The following is a 22,759-nucleotide window of genomic DNA, read 5'->3' as shown; positions in this document are numbered from 1 at the left end:
GTAAATTCAATGAAAATAGCAATTTCAAAACTACACTTCAAAATACAGGTAGATTAGGAACATTGTACTTAGCACGTGTGTATGGTTATACTTTGTAAAATAACAGATGTATTGAATAAACTGCATAAAAGTAAGAGGCAAAAAACTGTATACTCTTCACAAAAGCCTACAGATACAATTAAAACCATGCACGTACTAGTAGAAGGGGACAAGGGCAATTAATTGATCAATGAAACTCTATTTTAGCATGCAAAATGGAAGCCATGGCTTTTTAATTGGATAAACTGTGTCATCTCTGTGCGTTAAGGCGCCCTGTTTAGCTTTGATCAAATGCATTTTATTTTTTAAAAGGATAGAAAATGTTAGATAAAATACTTATTGCCTGCAAAGTTTGACGATCATTAAAGGTCATTGGATTTATTATGATCATTACACATTCGGTTTTAATTAAGTTTATTAATGGTTTACTTATATGTTATGTTTACCATTTTGCTCATTATGATTTGTAATAAACTAGCCGTGGGTGTACATTGCCTGTGAATGAGCAATCAACAGAGGCAGCGCTCTGCAGGGGACAGGCAGAGGCAAATCAAACTAAAACTGCACGCAGAGGAGTTCAACATTCTAGTGGAGGAGGTTGTTTTAAATTATAATACCTTGTTTGGTCCAGCCTCTTCCAAAACTCCTGCTTCCACAGGCAATGTGGGCAGCCATACAACACAAGGTCAATGCCCTGGGTCACAGCCAAAGAGCCATAGACATGTTAAAAATAATGGACTGAGCTGAAAAGAAAATTGAAGATTTTAAATTGAAGACGTAAAGGTGATTCTCAACCAGGTAAGTTACAAACGACACAAACCACTGAATTGCTTTTACAAAGTGTATTTCATAACTATGCACCATTTTATGTAGCGCCTTTCGCAACAGAGTTACCACAAAGCGCTGTACATTTAGTGATAAGCCTTATCGAAAAGAAACGTTTTTAACCTACTTTTAAAAACCTGAAGACAACATCTTATGGTGTTTTTTATTTAACCAATCTATTGTTTGTACCAATTTAATGAACTATAAAATAAAATCTAAGAAATTATAACATGTTACTTACAGGTCATTTTCACTGCTCTATATAAACATTTTAACACAAGTAAATGCTGAATTTCGTGAGGCAAAGAGACACAAAACTTCAAGTTGTAAAGACGAAATCTTCCATTTCAAATTCATAACTCATTCATTGGTTAAAGCCACTGCGATTATCACCCTTTAGTAAATACGGTGTGAATAATTCAGAGTGGGATGCCTCATTTAAATACATTATCATGCATTACCATACAAATCACATATTCTGATTACCATAGTGTGGCACAATAAAATCAGTGCGTGCCATAATAGGCCCACTATTTCATGTGACAATGAATAAAATGGCAATAGCAAATAAGGAAATCATGAATGTGCACACTAAGTGCAATTATGGTACACCTTAATGTTTAGTGCCCTTTCGTAAATGAGGACCCATGTGTATAAAACAAACAGCTAGATTAAATTGCAGAATTAAAGAGATACACACACCACTTGATGCTGACTGTTTAAAAGGCAACTAATAAATCATAGGAGTATTGATTTGCCAATTATTTCTGACCTTACAGAAACAAATTAATTATCAGATAAATACTTATTAGGGTTTTTGCACTGGAGGTAAACTAACACTACTTTGTCTGCACACATTACGTTTAATTAGTTTTATACTTAATGTCACTGCGATATAAATAATACCGTCTGTTTGTGCCTTAGACTTGTGGAGACACATTCCATGTTAAAAAAACATGTTTTGAATAGTGAAATAAGGTCTGGAGAATACCAGTAAATGAATGGCTCTCAGTGAAGACTGTGTGTGGTTCTATTGATTTTCTTACCCCTCCCTCTGCAAAACATGGTTTCTTTCAGTTTTCAGTATGGAGATATAGTACGGTCATCCAGTATAGGGTACCTACTTAAACACTTGACTGCTAAGCTGGCATTTAACTGAATGGTAAGGCATCTGTCTCTGAGTTGCCATTTAATTCAATGGGTGAGATGTCTATTTATTACAACAGCCTGGCTCAAAACAAGATGTCGTATTTGGGTCTGTGTGTCTTCTTGCTGATCTATGACACTGAATTGCACCTTCTGAAGATTTATAATCAAATAAAGGTCTTGTCTGCTCCTTACTGCAGGTGGAAAAACTTGATTGATAAGAAACGTCCTTTGCCGTAGACTCTATGGAAGAATATATCTAAGCACAGCAGGTGGAAATGTATCTTTTGGGCTACCTTAGATCATTTGCACACATTCAATACTGTGACCCATCACCAAGGCTAAAATGTATCTTTCTTGCAGACTATAAACCTTACCTTTGCTCTCCACTTGTCCAAAAAAAAAAAACATTTTTGGTTTATGGATTTATAAATCTTTTAAATCCAGCACTATTTGTTCCTTTTACCTTGCTATTCTCTGTGCTGTAGGTAACGTGATTCGATTGCAGTAATGCCATTGGAGTAAATCTGACCTGCTATTCAGGAAATTATTAGGTGTATTCCAGATTTAATTAAATTGAGCCACCAAAGACTGCCTGCTTGACAAAGTACTGCCATTTATCCTCTTTATGGTTTTTGTTCACATTGACAGCAGCTCGTTACTTGAAATTGTAATGAAGCTCATTGGAGCCAGTGTTTGTGAATATTGAAGGCTGCTAAATGTGTGGCCCTGTATTATTTACACCTACAGAGCTGTTATGCAGGGCACTTTCTTCTTTCATTGTTCACAACAGCTTTTATTCTGAAATACAAAGCAAAGTCTCTCAAGTATATTTTTCCCATGCATCTTACTGCGTGTTCAATGCACATGTGTGCTCTACATATACATTAGACTATAATGCAAACACTGGAAGACAAAACTGATTTCTAATCCAAACCACAGTACTGTCATTTCTGCTAAAGGCAGCTGTAGAAACTGAATTTCCATACAGGTGAAATATTAAAGAGAATGTAATAATGTAGTAATAATATTAAAACCAGAAATGGCTACAATTATACTGAAGTCACTAATAACATTTCTCTTTATATGTTAGTCACAATGGCAGATTTAAATATCCCAAAACTCACGTATCCATGACCATTGTATTTTTTATTGTGTAGGTGATAGTAATAAACTAATAGGAAAACAGTTGTGTGCAAATGTATGAGAACACCCCATTGCTTCTGTTGTTTTGATTTGTTGGGCATATGACATCCAAGCACTGCAACTGCAAATCTATAACATTTGTAAAAATAAGCAAATTAGTGATTTCATTGATGACTTTAATAGGCCACACATGCAATTAATTTAAAATTGGAAGAGAAAAAAGAACACATAGCCACAAATGGTAAAATGCATGAGACTTTTTAGGAGATACCTAATTAAAAGCACAAAGTGGTCTAACATTTTCACATGAGTGCCAATCATTTCTCACTCCCTGATATTTTCATGCAGGTAGGTTCTCACTCTACTGTATAGGTTTGTAATGTGCTGATATTTAGGTCCACCACTGTTTAGATAATTAAAATAGACCCCAGACATTTAAACAAATGACTTTGAAGGTTTTACTTGGGATAAAACAATAATGTTTTCATTCAATACATCACAAACACACAATCATATAGTCGACAACTATATTACACTAAGGCACAAGCTAAACTGTTTGTCTACTTTAGGCATTACCCAACTTTCTTCTCAAGGTCCCCCATGACATTAGGTATCATAACTGACCCCCCTTCATGTTACTTACAACTCTCATCACCTTTTAACATGCAGTACAGTGGCACAACATCTGAAGCATTTGTGAGAAATCTTTTTTGTATGTTTTTTCCAAGGTTAAAACAATACAGAAATAAAAACAAATGTAATAAATCTAATAAATAAATGTAAAAGATTGAACTCTCTTTTTAAACTCCCTTCCACTAAATCCCTGTCTTGTTAGTAGATAATACAATGCCAGTTAAATGCCATGGCTGGCTTTAAGAGGTGCTAGACAAATGTAGTTTTGCTTCCTGTAAAGCTGTAGATCTTCATGACTAAAAGGAGTTCTGCAGTGTTATACAGGGGATTATAAAGCCAGTCAGTCGCTTTGCAATCGCGGTGTGGTAAAAGAAAAGCAATAACAGTCCTAACTATATTGGATGCAAGCTGTCTGACTTGAGATGCATCCCAGCAAGCATTTCCTCAGGACAAATAGTGCCTGTAGTTTGGAGCACATTTATAGAAACACCTCAATATTTGCCATTTATATCCTTTATATTCTGTTTCTGGGGTTTGACAATATTCACAATAACAACAGTCTTTAATATTGATAGGCAGAGGTTCTAAATTATTGATTATGTTTAGGAAGTTGGATTCACTTGCAGCAAGCCTGTATTTTGGAAACTTTTTTTCCCCCTAGTACATTTCACCTGCATTTACTTCCAAACTCCAATACACTCACAGTTGCAAAGTAGGGAAATCTAGATGGTAATTTAACATTTGATTTAAACATACACTGTCTGTCAACCTCATTAAGACCTGTACCAACTATCATGCTTGGGCCACCTTTGCCCTGATCACTGGACATAGACTCCACAAGGTGCTTTCAGAGGTCTGGAAGGAAGCAATGCAGTCATTACATTTCATGCAGTTGGCACAGAGAGATAGGTAGAGAATCCCAATTCTGGTCATTCAATTCAATTCAAACATGATCAATTGCATTGAGATCCGAGATTGTGGTGGCACTGGAAGGCACCTGAAGTCATTCTCCTCAAACCATTTGCGCACAGCTCTGGCATGGTGCACAGATGCATTTAGAAAGCAGCCATCAGCATCAGGGTACAAGTGCAGCATTATTAGGTGGACCGGTTCTGTTAAGATGCTTCAGTGAATCCAGTATCGGTAGACAGATCCTAATAATAAAGTGATTGTCAGTGTATGTACAAACTCGAATGCAGTAAGGAGCAGTTTCAATACAGCTGAAAGATCTTGTCTTGCATGACACCCAGCTCACCGCATAAAGAGCAATTTAATTAGCTGCTGATTCAAGCACGTTGTCTCTTGTCTAACCGAGTTCAGCCCTTACGATGCTTGCAGGGAAGACAAAACCTTACCAGTCTGGGAGTAATGAGGGCTTGCCACTGAAAATGAAAAAGAAACCTTCAATAATGAGAACGAATGATGTTATTGGAGAATGAGAAAGGATACCACGTGGGTCTTCAGCACTCAATTAGGCTGCCCAACAGGTAACTGAATTCCATGTAGACTTTGGTAATGGAAATGGCAGTGCAATACTGCTGGTGTTCTAGAGGAGTTTTCTAACAAAGATAGTGCGATCTAATTAACATATCAACAGTGTTTTCAGAGCCCTAGGATATCTCTGACCTATAGTGTTGTAGCACTGATGAAACTCAAAAATGACATTCTTTAGTTATTAAGAATATCAGAATCTGGTGTTATAAAAGTCTCTCAGTTATTATTATTATTTTTTTTAATACATGCACCAAAAGATCAAAATTACAGCGTCACCAGCCTTGAAACAGAATTGATCGTGGGACATTATTATTTCTCCTTTTTGCCCCACTGAGACTTTTACTAACTAAATAAACCTGAATAGCTCTTTAAAACATGCAAAGGATTTCAACGATCAAGCCTTTTCACAAGTGTAATCATCTTCTTAGATTCCCGTCCATCAGCTCAGCAGGGCCGATGGGGCCCAATAAAGTCTCTTCACTGCTTTCTGTTCTCTGTTGTTTCGTTCCTCTACAATCCTTCCTACTGTGGCCCATTCTTGATGGTATCTATCCCACGAATAGAGGGCTCTAATCAATTGCCTACCTTTGTTAATACTAGTGACACATTATATCTAAACAATAACGTTCAATGTAGAATGCAATGCGTTAAGATTTGAAAAATGGTCTATGCTCATCTTTATAGTGTAACAAAGTAGTTAATTCCAAGTGTAACTTAATTCATAAACCATACACCTGAATTGATAATGATCTCTTCTTTAAATATATGCAAATTGTTTTCATTTCAAATCGGTTCCATGGGTGCAGTGGCATCCCAAATATGTACTACCCATTTGGAATGGCTGTGGAACAATTGTCCTTATTTAACCCAATGGTGATACCCCACTGAATTTTGTACCTGTGTCTATTGAGAGAAAAGCTTTTTCAATTGTGATGAAACTTGATTAATCATTTGTACATTATTTAAATCATTTGGAGCATTGGAATCTTGGGGTATATGGATACAGCTGCCTGCATCTGATTGTTGCCTGGTTAGTTACCCAGTTTAGTCATTTCTGTCTCCAATTTTTTTGCCCCCATTGTGTATTGAATCTGGCATTCACGAGAGAGAGAGAGAGAGAGAGAGAGAGAGAGAGAGAGAGAGAGAGAGAGAGAGAGATTCTCCTGCTAAATGCAATTTACTAAGGAATAACAAACCTGGGCTCTCTTTCTATTCAAATCAATGCTGTTCTTGCTACGTCTGAAAGAAGCAGGGCATATAAATACTGAATGCTCAAGTGGCTTTCATATCAGATAAAGCAAAATAGTAATATCTTTAAACAGGGGGAGGGGAGTTGCTGTAACAATCACATGTAAACAAGAACTGTTGAACACAACTGCAACAGGTAGGGAAAAAGGGTCAAAGCATATCAGGGCTTGGTAACAGAGGTCGGCAAAATAGCAGAGATGCAATCAGCAACCAACAACGATGAATGCATTGAGAACATTTTAGTATTCAGAAGCAAGAAGCACACAAACTGAATCCATGCATGTGCATATTATTACATACAGTAATGTTACATATGCATTGAGAGAAGCTATTATTAAAATGCAAGCAGGATTTGTTTTTATGATGTTCTGCCATTGCTCATCACATAATAGATGCAAAGACTTTAGTCCAGCCAAGTGCAAGAAAAGCACATGTTTCTAAGCAGCTAGCTACTGAGGCCCCAAAGAGGGTGATTAATCGATTCATGTTTAATTGAGGCCAGCAAAATTAAAGACATGGTGTTTGAGTGTTTGACAAGTCAACCGCAAGGAAGGTGCAGCTGCCCCTATATAGATTTTCCATTTACCAACTCAGTAACTAAGTTGCACAGGAGGCAAAAATTACAATATGTCATATGTCTGCATCCATGCACCAATAGACAATAGATAATCTTATGTGCATTATATGGTTTTAATTAACCGAAAATATTCTGTATTCACTACCAAAGAAGAACTGGTACAAAGACTGGTACAAAGTTATACTGCATTTGTGGGAGTGATCGCTCAATCAATCTTAATTTATATTTGAAGATGATTATCAATTGAGGGGTACAGGATTTTAGTAGGCAAGGGGTCTAAGAATGGCAACACATGCATTAAATGCACCTATATAATAAAATAGCCACATGTTTCCTTGTTTTTGAACTGAAGTATTTTGTATATTAGTTATGCGTTCAAAAGTACAATTATCACCACTTTGTTTTGCTGCTGTTTTTTGTCAGTGCATCAAGGAATAATATTCAGTCCCCTGTGTGACATAAAACTTTGAAGAGAAGCAATAAAAGCTGGTATCTTCCACACAGGAGAAAAGAATGAAGCTTAGAATGACAAATAATACTCAAGCTTGTACAACACGGCTCTTAAAAATCAATTTCTGACAGTGTAGTAGCCTAACAATTTCCAAGGCAGCTGAAGCACAGCACACCACAGTGTTCAAACAGAGAACGAAGGCACTGTTTAAATGTTGAACAATGTATCATATGAAACATTTATTAGTGTTTATCTAGTTGATTTCTAGCTGAACAATTTTCATACTAATGATAAATGGAGCATTCAAGCAAAAATCCATTGTGTATAAAATATGTATTAAATCCAATCATTCCCATGTATCTATATACTGTATCTAATGCAGACACCAGGTTCTAGGCAAACACTAGATCACTGTACTGTAGGAACTATTGACATACTGGAAGGCATTATTAGCAAAAAACAAATCTGCAGCAATTTCAGGACCATAGGATCACAAGAGAGCTAATCCACCATATGAACTGCAAAAAACATTTGCATTTATCTTGGAACATAAGACAATTTTCAATCAAGGTTATTTGGCCCATCAATGCTTGCACAGTTCTTAGCAGCTGATTACAACATAGGCAGGTAACCCATTCCATACCTTCATCATCCCTACCCTCTGTCTGTCTGTCTGTCTTTCTGGGTTTACATTTGACCAGGTGGATAGGCATACAAAATTACTGTTATTCATTTTTGTCACCATTTCAAACTTGATGGCTTCAAATCCATCCCCACAGTGTGTGTATGCTATCATTTGTGAACAATTCCCAAGAGGAGTTTATCATTGTAACACCATATAAAAGCTCACATACCATACAAAAGAAGAAACCTTGTCTTCTTTTCCTTACGGTTGGTTAAATTTAATCAAAGAAACAAAGAAACAAACAATATGTTGCATGCCATTACACTGTAGCTACAGTTTGATGAATGGATTGTAGCACTGCATTCAATATTAAAAATGAAGAAAGTGATCAAGACTGCCAGGTCTATCATTTGGAAGATGCATTCTGAGAATTAGATGAAAAGTATTGTGTAAATAAGATGTTTTCTGTATTTGAACACATCAGAAAACACTCAGGAATTTGTGGGTCCTCAAATAAAAAAAATGCCTGTCTAGCTCGGCATGTTAAACACAATACCGGTTTTAATTTTGCACCAATTTTCACAAAACTAGTAACATACACTCCTAGCCTCCTCTAGATGTTTATTATTAACCTCTCCAAAAGACTGTCAATTGCAATACAGTGGCCCTACAATGGTTCTACACTAAGGTATAAAAAACCAATACACACTGCTGGTAATCCATTGCAATATATTTGTTTCAAATCCATTATGTTGGGGTTTATCCAGGATAAACTGACGTTTGTTTATAACCTTTATAAATACCCACTCTTGAGTTCATATTTTCAATACACATACAGTAGCGTGCAAATGTATGAGAACATCTCATTGGTTGTTTTGTTTTGATTTGTTGTGCAAACCACCTTGGAAAATTGTCAATATTGGCCAATTAGTGATTGCCTAATTTAATTGATGGCTTGGGTAGGCCACACATGCAATTCATTTCAAAATAGTAAGAGAAAAGGATCACATAGCCACAAATGATAAAATGCATGAGATTTTTCAAAAGCTGTTTAAAGAGTAGCAGGATTTCTGAAAAGAAATAGCGTTACCCATCCCCACGTGTTGCTACAACTATTAAAATAATGTACCTGTCATTTTTCTTTTCATTGTTAAACTGACAACATTTTACACATACAACTTTAAAGTCTGTTTCAACACTATTTTCAAAATGACTGCTATAGTGCACTGGGGTTTGAGATCTGTCCTCTAAATCAAGGTTTCCCAACCCTGGTCCTGGGGACCCCCTGTGCCTTCTGGTTTTCATTCCAACTGAGCTCTCAATTACGTAACTAGACCTATTTGTTTGCTTAATTAGTCCTTTTTATTTGTTTTCAGCTCTTAAACAGTGGGAGATTTCAAGTTAACTATACAATTTTATAAGTAACTTGAAATTGGCAACTTTTTAGGAGCTGAGAACGATTAAAAAGGTCTTATTAAGCACATTACAACAGCTTGGCTCACTCCCTGGACCCTGCTGTCCTATGCTGACTTGCACAGTCACTCTGAATTATACAGCTTGAACCTCCACTGATTTATGTTCTCATTCAACACACTCAGAAACGGACAGTGATGCTGATAACACATGACAGAGTTCTACTTAATTACAGACCCTTCCAATACTGATAATGAGACAGAATGCTATTACATGCTATTTGTTTTTGGTCATATCAAACATGCTCAATTGAACTGAGATATGGGGATCATATGGGTGGAAGATGCTTGAAGTCATGCTCCTCAAATCATTCTCGTACAATTCTCGCATGGTGGATGGGTGCATTATCATCTTGAAAGTAGCCATCGCCATCAGGATACAAGTGCAGCATTGTTGGGTGAACTTGATCCATAATGATGTTTAAATAAACTATAGCAGCTTTATAATCCAGGAAGAGTGGTGCACCAAATACACCCAAATAAAGTGTGGAAAATTTAATTACAATCAACATTTATTAAATGCTACTAAAAATACTGAAATGAATAGGGTGTGTCAATAAATATGGGCACCACTGCATATTTATCCTGGGAATCATGTTCCAGGTTCAACAGAAACATTATACAGTACATCAGGAACTGCAGTGTATATATAACATTTTCTGGGGAAAATTAATATGCTCAACCAAAATTATTCATGGCCTAATGCCAATATTGTTGGATAACACATTTACATTGCCAAAATTCCATTAATTGTTTTTTAATGTCGCCAATTAATCACTGTCTTAAAGCCACTGCAGAAGTACAGTTTCTCTTCTGTAGATTTGCTGATAATGTAACTGAAGCCTTTCTCTTGAGACAATACAAACTCAATAAGGTGCAGGGCATCAAGGGTGTGTGCTTGGCCAATGTTAGGATGGATTTCTGTAGATTTTTTCTTCTTCCGATTTAAGGGTTTCTATCTCTGGTTAACCTACTGTCACCTCGTTACAAAAATGATATTGCTGCTCTAGAAAGAGTGCAAAGAAGAGCAACCAGAATTATCCCGGGTTTAAAAGGCATGTCGTATGCAGACAGGCTAAAAAAATTGAATCTATTCAGTCTTGAACAAAGAAGACTACGCGGTGATCTGATTCAAGAATTCAAAATTCTAAAAGGTATGGAAAATGTCGACCCAGGGAATTTTTCGACCTGAAAAAAGAAACAAGGACCAGGGGTCACAAATGGAGATTAGATAAAGGGGCATTCAGAACAGAAAATAGGAGGCACTTTTTTACACAGAGAATTGTAAGGGTATGGAACCATCTCCCCTGTAATGCTGTTGAAGCTGACACCCTGGGATCCTTCAAGAAGCTGCTTGATGAGATTCTGGGATCAATAAGCTACTAACAACCAAATGAGCAAGATGGGCCGAATGGCCTCCTCTCGTAAACTTTCTTATGTTCTTATGTTCTTACTAAAATGTATCAGATGAGGTACTGTGGAAGTAGCATTTTGGGTGCCACAGAACACACTGCAATGGGAATGACAACTTATACAGAGATACCAAGATATTTTGTAAGGAAGCGTGTAGTGAAATGATAAATACATGGATTTGGGCACACCTGATCTACAGTATTGTATATAGAGTAATGTTCTTTTGTAGGTCCTTAGTTTGTTTTATCTGGGAAATTCAAATAGAGGAATCTGCAGCATTTCTCAGCTATAAGGTTTCTCCTTCAAAATAATAGGATTTGCCCTCGCTGCAAGCGGAACATTTCCATCTCCTTAACCTCTACCTTTTCCTTGACCTTCTCATGAGGGGAAAGGGGAGAAAGAAAGCTTTAGCGAGCGCCGGCGGCTCCCTAGAGTAACCTTCATCTCAATGTAATCACTCCGCTCTGATGGTGCAGTTTCTGTCTGGGAGTTATTTTTCCCTACAGAGAGCTAAATGAACAATTACCACCAGATCTGTAATAATATTCCTGTCACACATGTACTTGCACATGTGGTGGAGTGGATGGTGTGTGGGGGAGAATGCTGCTGAATTTATTCCAGAACCATGAGGCATAATTAATGATAATATGGTCTGGAACACAAAGGTGGTTTGACCCACCAGTGATAAAGGTGCAATGTTAATTGAAAATAGACACACTGTTGCGTTATAGATATACCCTAGAATCCCATTACCAGGTGTTGCTCTACCTGCAAGATTTGGATGCTGAACCTGATAGAAACAGCTAGAGAAATTACAGTGATTTGAAAAATCAAAGATCACACCTTTATTTTAGATTTCACTAATTAATACATAACTAGTATTAGCATTATACTGGAGTAACAACAGCTGTATTTGTGGTTTTAACTTGCTCGTATACATTGTATCTTCCAACAATTATATCACTAGCAGATAATCAATGGATACATATAATACTATGCAACAGATTTAAACACATGTTAATATTTATTTTACAGTTTGAGCATATGCTTTAGATTGCACAATCATTCTATCCAAGTTAATGTTATAAAACTAGATATAAACAGCAGCAGTGTGGAGTAGTGATTAGGGCTCTGGACTCTTGACCAGAGGGTCGTGGGTTCAATCCCAGGAGGGGGACACTGCTGCTGTACCCTTGAGCAAGGTACTTTACCTAGATTGCTCCAGTTAAAACCCAACTGTATAAATTGGTAACTGTATGTAAAAATAATGTGATATATTGTAACAATTGTAAGTCGCCCTGGATAAGAAATAAATAATAATAATAATAAACAACAACAACACCACAAAATTAATTTGGACATTCCATAATCTGGAACAGCAATTATATACATTGACCAATTACACACACACACACACATATATATATATATATATATATATATATATATATATATATATATATATATATATATATATATATATATATATATATATATAATTGGTTAATGTATTTACCGGGACATATTAAGTTCTCTGCAAAGACATATCGTTCATCGGTGGTGCTGAATATATTAGTGTTTATACATCTTCCTACACCGATCAAGTTATCTATCTCTGTCTAAGATTTAACTTGTTACTTTAAAGTACTTTCATATATTTTATTCAAGCGTGTTTAAAGTTATGCGTGCCCACCTATTCAATCTACATTACATGATATGACAGAGATTGATGAATTAATTCATTTGCTCAGTAAAAACTGGTTGGCAGATTGCAAAGTCTCATTGCAAAGTTACATTCGACTATAATTGACTAGACGCTGTCTATGGTGCTGAAATGGTTATGTGTTGTGTTAATGCCCACCACACCGCCTTTGCTTCGATAAGCTGGAGATAGGGGTTCTCCCTTCGAGCCAACCACTCCCACTTTTGCAAGCAGATCATGTTGCAAAACCCCTGGTGGTTAATCTGTTTTCAATGCACCAACCAATAATGTTCTGCACGACGCATAGGACAGAAAACCTGAGCCCTGTTATTAAACAGAAATTAAGAGGGAAATTAGCTGCACCGTGCTGTGATTGAGGCTACGTTAAAATAAACCAACTGATAAAGTAGAAGAGCAGCCTTATATATTCTGAGTCAAGTCGTTTCAGACTGTGTGCTGCATGTTTAGAGAGACGTGAAGCGGATCCATAGCGAAGTGCAATCAGGCAAGAGCGAGGAAAACGCCAAAGTGATCTTACCTAGGCGGTCGCAATGAGACAAGGAGGGGTGCTCTGTCTTAGGTGATCGTTCGTTCTGCGTGTAAAACAGGCGTGCAGAACTGCGCGCAGTTTCATTTGATTTAGCCAACATAAGGACAGCAACTTCGCTCAGAAGAACAAAGAGAAAATAAGACTGCCTTGTTTTCTTTCTTCTGGTCTGGTTTGTGTGACTCTTTGGACTCTCTTTTACCAGTTGCAATAGCATGGTGAGATGGATTTATTTCTGATGGATGTTACGCTTTGGGATTGAGTTATTAATCATTTTGAAGTTTACAAACTAAAAAGGAAACAAAAAAACGTAGATATTGTATATGAAACATCTACAGTTATTTAAACTTTTGTTTTCTTTCTTTTTTTTTTAAATTAGTGTGGATTAATTTGACTTTTTGTTTGTTTTTATCTTACCTGGATTAGAAGACGGTTCTGTGGTAATATTAGTAATATAATTGGCTTGGCGTCTTTTTTCTGAGCTAGTGGATTGCTTTAGCATTATTGACAACAGCATATTGATTTGTGTAAAGCACATTTCATTAAACAGCAGAGAACTGAGGAGATATTGAGAGGCCATTAGATTTCATTTTCCCTTTTCTCTATTGGAAGGTATCTCAGTACGTGATCGTTTTGAGTTCACCTGGGGGAGGAACTGTCTTTTTTTCCCCCTCAGTGACTTTTGTTGTATTTCAGGATCCAGTGCTTGCAATTTCTATTCTCCGTTGGACGTTCTCTGCATAACAGTGGACCGGATTCTTTATAAACCCGATGCAGCCGATGAACTGCAAAAATTATCGCGTTTATTTTTGTGTGTGTGAAGTGAATAGACTGGAAATGGCTACATGAAAGGTGTGGTGCAATCACAATTTGTTAAGCATGGGAACGTCCGGGGGTCGAATTTATGTTCATCAGTGACTTTATTGGACAAGACAGGCTACTGTTCATGTCCAGGAATTGAAGATATTATCCAATGGTTATTGATTTCGTATTGGGAAGTAAAAAGGCGATTGTTTGCATGCGAAACGAGGTCCTGTCTACTTTAAATACCACCGCTGCGTCGACTTGGCTGTATTCTTCTTTTTCGAAAAAAACAGCCATCAATAAAAGTTTAGGAATCAAATTATGAAGACAATTGGTTGACGGCGTCTATTGGATTAATCATAAACGCTGTTTGATTTGTGACTGAAGCAAAGGACCGATGGGGCTATGCAATCCGTGTACTCAAGGAGAGAACTGCAAGCTACCGTTAATCTTCATACACTAATGTCCACCACTCTAAGGAGAGTCGAAGGAGTTTCCCTTGCAGTAGCTATACAGAAAAAAACGGGTCTGCGGTGTAAAATTGGATCATAGCCGGGATATAGCCGCTGAGATAGCTTTAGGGGTAGTGGCCAGTGAAGAATCTTCATCACTTAATAATACGATTCTTTCGAGAAAGATAAGAGGTGGAGACGTTTCTTGAGAGGTCGGGTGCCGCTAGCTAAAAAGAAAAAAAAGAAAAAAATATAAAGAAAAATGCAGTTCTAAAAAGCGAGCATCTTCTCCTATGCAACTTACAAATGTACGATGCACCGCTGCCTTGCGCTGCTTTCTGTTGCGAAAGGTGAGCGCCGGCGTGTGATTCTTAAAGTCACCACTGTGTCCCTGTCGCTGAAGGGAAAGCGGCTTTTTGATGCATTCAGCGGTATCGCCCTTCATCGCATATTGACAATCCACCCGAAAAACTCTCGTAATAATACTATCAGTGTGGAATCCATCAGAAAAGGAGCAGAGAGGGAGAGAGAGGGAGAGGAGCCAGAAAATCGGAGAGGGAGGGGAGAGCAACAACCTGCACCTCTCTGTGAGACGAGTCGCTAAGAAATCCTACCAAGTTGTTTAAATCAAGCACCTCTTCTGCAAAGGTAAATGTCTGTTCGGTGTAATTTTGCTTAGCTCTTGGTGATGTGTGCCAGAACCTATTATATATTGCATTAAACTGTTAATGTAGGGTGCACTACTAAATCAGCACCATATCCAACCCATTTCCCAGCGAGTAAAGGGGAACGAACGGTTTACTGCACTAGTATCTGCTGTCCATAACTTAAACAAACTAAACTAAACTAAAAAAAAAAAAAAATCCTGTAGTTATGTAAGTTTTTTTTTGTTCTTCACCGATATCTGAAATGAATAGCAGTAACACTGTATCATTTGTATTATTTTCATCTCAGTTGTTATTTATGAATGAGGTCGTCATCTTTGATCACTGGATGTCTAGGATTTGCATTATAATTCTTCAGTCGATAATTTATTTCACGCTCTGACCAGCGCTACGCTGTGTGATGCAGGAGAACTTGGCAGTTTTGCTTAGCAATGTTGTAGTGGTAAGTACATGCCTATATATATATATATATTACTATTAGACTAACGGAGTGCACCAATGGTATTTAGACGACCTGTGTACGTGCAAATTGGTAATTAATGCAGTGTTAATGGTGCCTATTACTGATGGTAAGAAAATGGAAACACATTGGAAAATGATGCCAGTTGCTGATACAGTACCTGGGTTTATCTTGCTACTGAATTACATGCTAGTTTTTCTTTTTTAACAGAAGGTGCGAATCATGATTCCTATTTTGCTCTTATTAGAAGCGCTGTCCTTCACTTTAAATAAATGCCTATATCGCATTTCACTGAATACTAGATTAACTACAAATGTGCAGGATAGTGTAAGTGTTCTGCCAAGTGTTCCCGTTGATCACAGGCAGTTTCTTTGCATATTTGTGCTATTCAATGCCCTCTTGCTGCTCATAACCGAAATTGATGGGTATAACTGGTATTTAAGTACTTTCTAATGTTTACTTATAAGAATATCATAGTGCCAAGCTTGGAAGCTAAGGGCATGAGTGTATCTGACAGGAAAAATAGTACTTTGCGTGTGTGATTTACCAGGTGCAAAATTAAATCTAACGTTTTCAATATATCTAGCTATATCTATATATATATATCTATATCTATCTATCTATCTATCTATCTATCTTAGATAGATAGATAGATAGATAGATACACTGTGTATATATATATATATATCTATATATCTATAGATAGATAGATACACTGTATATATATATATATATATATATATATATATATATATATATATATATATATATATATATATATATATATATATTAGTTTGAACTACATTTTCCTGTTAATATTATTGTTTCAGTGTGTAGGGATATACATTATGATTTGAGCATCCTAAATGCACATGCACTTCGACACAGAGAATATCTGAGCACAATATCACCTCTATGCCAAGACAAACAGTACCAAGCTGTGGTCAAGAACAAAAAAGAACACCAAACAAGGGGGCAACGAAACATTTAGTCTACCCATTACAAAAGTTTTGCAAAGGTTTGTTTGATATCATTGAATGTGATTTGTCTTTAAAATGTATTGATCCGAGACATGGTTGCTTCTCAGTATTGTTAATTTATTACATTATCACGAGCAAAAACATATGCATGTCTGTGCAGTATGTACAGTGTATACAGTATGCATGTAGTCACTACTGCTATGAGCTAGTACAGCTGCAGCAAGCCTGTCTTGTCTATTGGAACAGGCAGGGGGCTGTGTGGTACTGTTCGCTGCAACAAACACATTTGCCTGGCTTTCCACCTGACAGTTATTCTTCATTCTAGATTATATGCAATATGCTCTGTCCTTAAAGTAGCAGTGTGCTGTCCCATTATTATTTTTCATCATCATCATCATCATCATCATCATCATCATCATCATACAGCCCGTTGGCGACTGTTTCACAATTTAACACATTCCCTGCAATATACTTTACAAGAGCGAAAAACTTACTATTGGCCCAACAGTAGATGCAAATGCTTCCTATTGTTTAAATGTTGCTTTGTATTGTGCTTCAGTGAGGCAAATAGACACATCTCTGTACTTTCTACAGTTGGAAGTGATAACATAAAAACATCAATGCTGATTTTAAAACTGGTAACCACCAACATATTAAAACATTAAGGTAAAACATTCTTACAAGTCCTGTGTTATCACTTCCTGTGTTACACGTAACAGGACCCCCAAAAAGAGCTTGACAGTGTTTTGTGCTGTACATAGGAAACACTGTGGGATCAGGTGAGATCCTATTACTTGTTGCACAGGAAGTGCATTTGTGGGGGTTAACTGGCTTAAGTCAAAGTGAAAAAAAAGTAAAAGACAGGAAATCGTACTACTTAAATGCTTGAAAACCCAACAATCCACCAGTAGTCATCACTTGAGATTCACTAGTCAGCACACCTGTTCAAACACAGTTCCTGACAGAATGCCATAGTGCTGGGGCCGAGAAAAAGAGAAAGAGAGAATAACAAATCTTAATAATGTATTCAGTAGAATCTAGTGCATGAGGCCTCCCATTTTCTATTGCATTGATATGCAGTTACACGACTGTCCTGGTTTAGCACAGCGCCCTGTATTGTCACAAACCGACAGAACCAATTAGCACCATGATTGCTCCTTTTAACCCTATAATCGACAAATGTTCTTAAAGGTAACACACTATTCTGTACATGTTACATTTGTTTTTACTATAATGTGTCTCAAACACTGTTCAACAGCTATATCTGATTAGACAAAAACAGACTTATTCAGCATGCTTCCTTAAAATAAAAACCCAACACCACAATAGAGTGTAGCTTGAAAGGCAATATAAGGTTTTTATTTCTTTACAGCATATTCACTGCAAGTCTTTTTCTCAGATTGCCAGTTAACTAGACCACTGTATAAACGGCTACAGGGCTTGACCAAGTGAGATCAATCCAGTCTAGCTATCCTCAGTTGAGTAAAGATATCCTCAAATACGGGGGCTTGATTTTCTTCAGCAACGACTGAATGTGTGAGCTATATGGAACCTGAAGAAATCCCATTGAGATGAATTGTCTTCTTTATAAGGGTGTCCTGGAAAGTTCAGGTAGCAAAGCATTGAATTTCACGTTACGTTACATTACATTACTTCTCCAACAATCCACAAAACAATTACATAACACACATCTGCAGTTCTGGGAATAACAATACAATGTAACTGTGACAATACCATATGGGGCTCAAGTACATTTTGATCAGAGTATTAAACAAATGATGATTGAAGAGTTTTTTTTTGTGGGTCATTTTAAGAGTTGCCTAAAAGGAAACCCAGTGAAGAAGAAAAATAAAACACATGGCTAGATTCTGTAAGCCAGGGGTCTCCAACCCTGGTCCTGGAAAGCTACAGGGTCTCCTGGTTTTCGCTTCAACTGAGCGCTCAGTTACTTAATTGTACCAATTATTGGCTTAATTAGTCAAGATTAACATGTGTTCCAGATCTTTAGCCACTGACAAGGTAAAGACACCTATAAAACCTGCAAGGATTGGGGCTTTCCTGGACCAGGGTTGGAGATCCCCCCCTCCCCCCTCCCCCCTTCCCCGGCTCATAGATATTTACTCCAAATCAACATAAGCGTATTTTTTTTTTAGATAGTAAAAATGCACCTGAAGTTATCAATCCACCTCTCAAGTAGAGACATGTATATACTTGGAGGAACTGAAACCACCAAAGGTCTGTTTAAAAAAAACTCTAAGATATGTTCTTGTAATTTATGATGTTTCTTCAAAGAAACTGGATGAGTTTGAGTGACTGTGAAAAAACATTGGCTTAACCCTTTTAGGCCCCTCCTTATCTTAGTGCTGTAAGTTAACACATGCCGTCGGAAGTCACGTAGGAACCTCACAGGACTCCTAGGTCCCAGTCTGAGGTAGTGTAGAAATATATCTAAAACAAAAATGTTCTTTCCTGTTCTCACGTACGCTCAATAAATAAGTTTATTCTTTAGCTCGACCACAATAATTCAGGCTTGAAAACGCTAATACAACACTGCATGTATTGGGAAAGAACAAATTTCACAAACATTCTAATAATATGTGTTTAGTAAATGTGACACTGTGACTACAGGATGGCAGAGTCATTATTAGTCATGAGGGTTGAATATGCTTTTTAAAGACACTGTGATAACCCAGGTATCAGTAATACAAAAGCATTTTGCTTACTACAGTGCCAAACCTGCAGGCAGCAAACCACTGCCTGCCCTCCCTCAAGCATTTCTCTAGCAACCTACTGCTGCATTATAAAGGAAAAGCAGGCTGAACAATCTTGGCTGTCTGTAAATCTTTTATCAGAATAGTATGCATTTTAATGAGCAGCAGGTAAAGGGCAAAGACGTTGTGAAGCCGCAGGGATAAACACACACAATTAAAGAGTGGAAAGAAAGAAATGGAAAAGCATCCGATAAGCAGTGTTTATGTATCATGCTGGTTTTCACTTAGTCTTCCGTCTGAGTGCCTTCAGTTTCAATTTCAACATCTAGTATATCTGTATTTATGTATTTATTTAAAGCTACTGTAGTATAAACCCTTAGTAAGCTTGCACAGTCATTTTGCAGTTTAACCATGGCTATACACTATGCATTTAACATAGTTTACTGTGGTTTGCTCTGTTTTTTTTAAATATGTTTTACCGGTAATATTTTACATTAAATGTCTTTGTGTACTGTGTATTTACATAGTAGTAGTTACTTAGTAAATACATGTGTACTTGCACATAATTACAATGTTATTATGCATAGTTGCAATGTACTTAATGTGTCAATATTTTTTGCATAATGTAACCTTAACCCTTTTCTGATACAATTGTGCACTTACATATATTGTGCAAAAAGATTTAAGCATTAAGTACATTGTAACTATGCATAATAACATTGCAATTATGTGAAAGTACATGTGTATTTACTAAATAACTACTATGCAAATACACAGTAATTAGAGTCGGTTGTAAGTACTTCAGCGAAAGACTGCGCTAACAGTTTTATACCTAGTAAGGAGCAATGGTAGTGCAATAGTTTTATTTATTATTATTATTTTTTAAGAAATACTACAATAGATATTTCAATAGAAGTGTTATATATATATACCCCTGGCAACTTTTAGCGGAAAGTAAAATTAAAATGATTCTTTAGCGTGACTGTGTGTGGTGCTCTACCTTTGAATTTTAAGCATGCCTTATTGTAAATGTAATTTATCTATCTAATGTTAATAATTGTGCCGGTAGCTTCCCTAATGCTTAAACAGGAAGACAATACACAGGAAATAACAATACACAGAACAAACAACAATTAAGAGACTAATTCAGTTAACTGAATATAAAAACAACCATCAAATAGTTAATGGTGTAAATTACACACAAGACCGGTGACCGTCCAGTGCTTGTATATAAAAATACAATGCTCGCAAGCATTGTAACACTCTTAAGGGAGAATTTCATGATGCAGCATACACAACAACACAGAACCAACACGAAGATCAACAAGCGCTTAGAAAAGTTTTACAAAAACAAAAAATCTTTTTATTTATTCTGTGGTCTTCTGGGGAAGACAACAGCTGATGACGATGAGGATGATGGGTGTGTTACTGGAATACAGGTAAGTCTGCAGTCTCCTGAAATTCCTTTTATCATGGTCTGTGTGGCAGGGCGTGTGATGGTCCCCATCACATACTTATAGGCTTTCAATGCCATGGTAACTACACTCACTTATTACTATTTGGGCAGCAGTGTGGAGTAGTGGTTAGGGCTCTGGACTCTTGACCGGAGGGTCATGGGTTCAATCCCCGGTGGGGACACTGCTGCTGTACCCTTGAGCAAGGTACTTTACCTAGATTGCTCCAGTAAAAACCCAACTGTATAAATGGGCAATTGTATGTAAAAAATAATGTGATATCTTGTAAGTCGCCCTGGATAAGGGCGTCTGCTAAGAAATAAATAAATTATTATTTAAATCAATGAATGTGCTTGTGATGTCATTTATGACATAGGTATTTGTTATTATTTTTGTAGTTGGTGTTTAGATTTTTACAATGGAAAGCACAAATGGCACAAGGCTCCAGCAGTTTCTATTTAGAAATGCTCACTTGAGTGGAACGCAGTTTTCTGTAGTTCTCATTATACGATATATAATTGTGACGAAGTGCCCGCCCCTGTGTGTATTTTCTGTTATATGTTGCGTGTGGTGTGTTAAATGTTGGTGTATAGTCATTGGTACACGGGATATAAACGGGTCTGTGTAACACGAGTGTTTAAAATGTATATTTGTATTTAGGCACGAGGATGGCACAGCACTTCACGTGCAAGTAAAATGTAATATGTGAGCACGGGGAATTGCACTTTATTGATTCACTTGCAGTTGTACCGCGACTCCAATTGAATGATTGATTAGCAGTCGAGTCTCGGTACAACTGCATAAAAGCAGCATGTTTTCACTCACTCGGGGTTGGGTGTTCGGTGAGTGGAGAACGGGATTGGAGACGGAGGTAGTAATTGTAAAAATAATAGTAGTTAAATCTGCTCACCGTGTTTTGTCTGTGTAGTCCGTTTTGTTTGTCTGTTTATTTTGGCCTCAAGCGCCGTGTCCTGTTTTGTGTTTGTATGTTACAACCTTTGTATTTTGCTGTTCTGTTTATTAAATGCTGAGCGAAACCATTCGCTCAGCTCCACCAAACCACACCTCTCTGTCGTTTTATTTCCTGGCTCTGGTCTGACGCCACCCACTCCGGCCGTCTTTGTGACAATAATTTATGAAAGTTATGTGTTTGTGGCGAGGGCACCAAATACATTATTCAAGTAAAAGCAATGAGAAATACACCAGTAGCTTTGCACCTCCAGCTTTGCAAATTAGATTTCTTTTTTTAGTCCCAAAATTCAACCTTTTATGACCATCATCCAAAACTAAAAAAAACACTCAATAATGGCAAATTAAACAGGGATCCGCCAAACAAGAAAGATGATAACCTTTTTATTAGAACATAGGCTGTTGGACTTGCTATATTTATGTAACAGGGTTGAGGCTGGGCACAAACTGGCTACCCTGTGCACCACAAGCGAGCGTCTTAACCACAATGCAAGAGAGCTGGGCCCATCACTTTTTAACCCCACTTTTAACCTCATCTCCTCTCCCCGACAGGAGATGTGATCCATAACGGCAATGCATCACACAACACTGCCCGTTACATCAAAACACAAACAAGGGGGGAAGCAGTAAGGCAATAGTTACATTGACTGCTTTGGTTGTGTGGAAAACACAGCCAGCAACATTGACAAACTCCAGCCTGCTGAAGCTCATAATGAAAGTGCCCAATTTGCAAGGCAATTGTTAGGGCAACTGAAAGACAAAACAGATGTATATTTATTAGACCTAATTAAAGCTATTACTATATGGCGAATTAGTTGGAAAAACTGCTCCCATGCACTTAAACGCGTCAAAGTAAGACAAAGTGAGGTGAGTGTAAATGAGGTTGGAAAGTAGCATTCATAAATATAGTGTAGGTGTGGGGTTGTGGCCGTGGAGTGTTTTACA

The 22,759-nt window shown here is 37.2% G+C and overlaps 1 protein-coding gene and 1 long non-coding RNA gene across 5 annotated transcripts in view; one reads left to right on the top strand and one right to left on the bottom strand.

Moving 5' to 3' along the window:
- Window positions 1-4,863: 4,863 nt before the first annotated feature.
- LOC131702734 (uncharacterized) overlaps window positions 4,864-22,759 on the bottom strand; it is a 224,231-nt gene continuing 206,335 nt past the window's right edge. The window contains exon 4 of the long non-coding RNA XR_009309489.1: window positions 4,864-5,171. This is a non-coding gene — a long non-coding RNA (uncharacterized LOC131702734). The remainder of the gene's footprint in view (window positions 5,172-22,759) is intronic.
- Window positions 13,056-22,759, top strand: part of LOC117394900 (leucine-rich repeat and fibronectin type III domain-containing protein 1-like protein) — a 45,441-nt gene continuing 35,737 nt past the window's right edge. For all 4 annotated transcript variants that reach the window (XM_034911392.2, XM_033993617.3, XM_033993608.3 and 1 more), the window contains exon 1: window positions 13,056-15,222. The gene's annotated coding sequence lies outside the window, so the exon portion shown is untranslated. The remainder of the gene's footprint in view (window positions 15,223-22,759) is intronic.

Source organism: Acipenser ruthenus, chromosome 30, assembly GCF_902713425.1.
Source record: "Acipenser ruthenus chromosome 30, fAciRut3.2 maternal haplotype, whole genome shotgun sequence".
In the NCBI taxonomy this organism is placed as follows: Eukaryota; Metazoa; Chordata; class Actinopteri; order Acipenseriformes; family Acipenseridae; genus Acipenser; species Acipenser ruthenus.
This window is presented reverse-complemented; position numbering and strand designations above follow the sequence as displayed.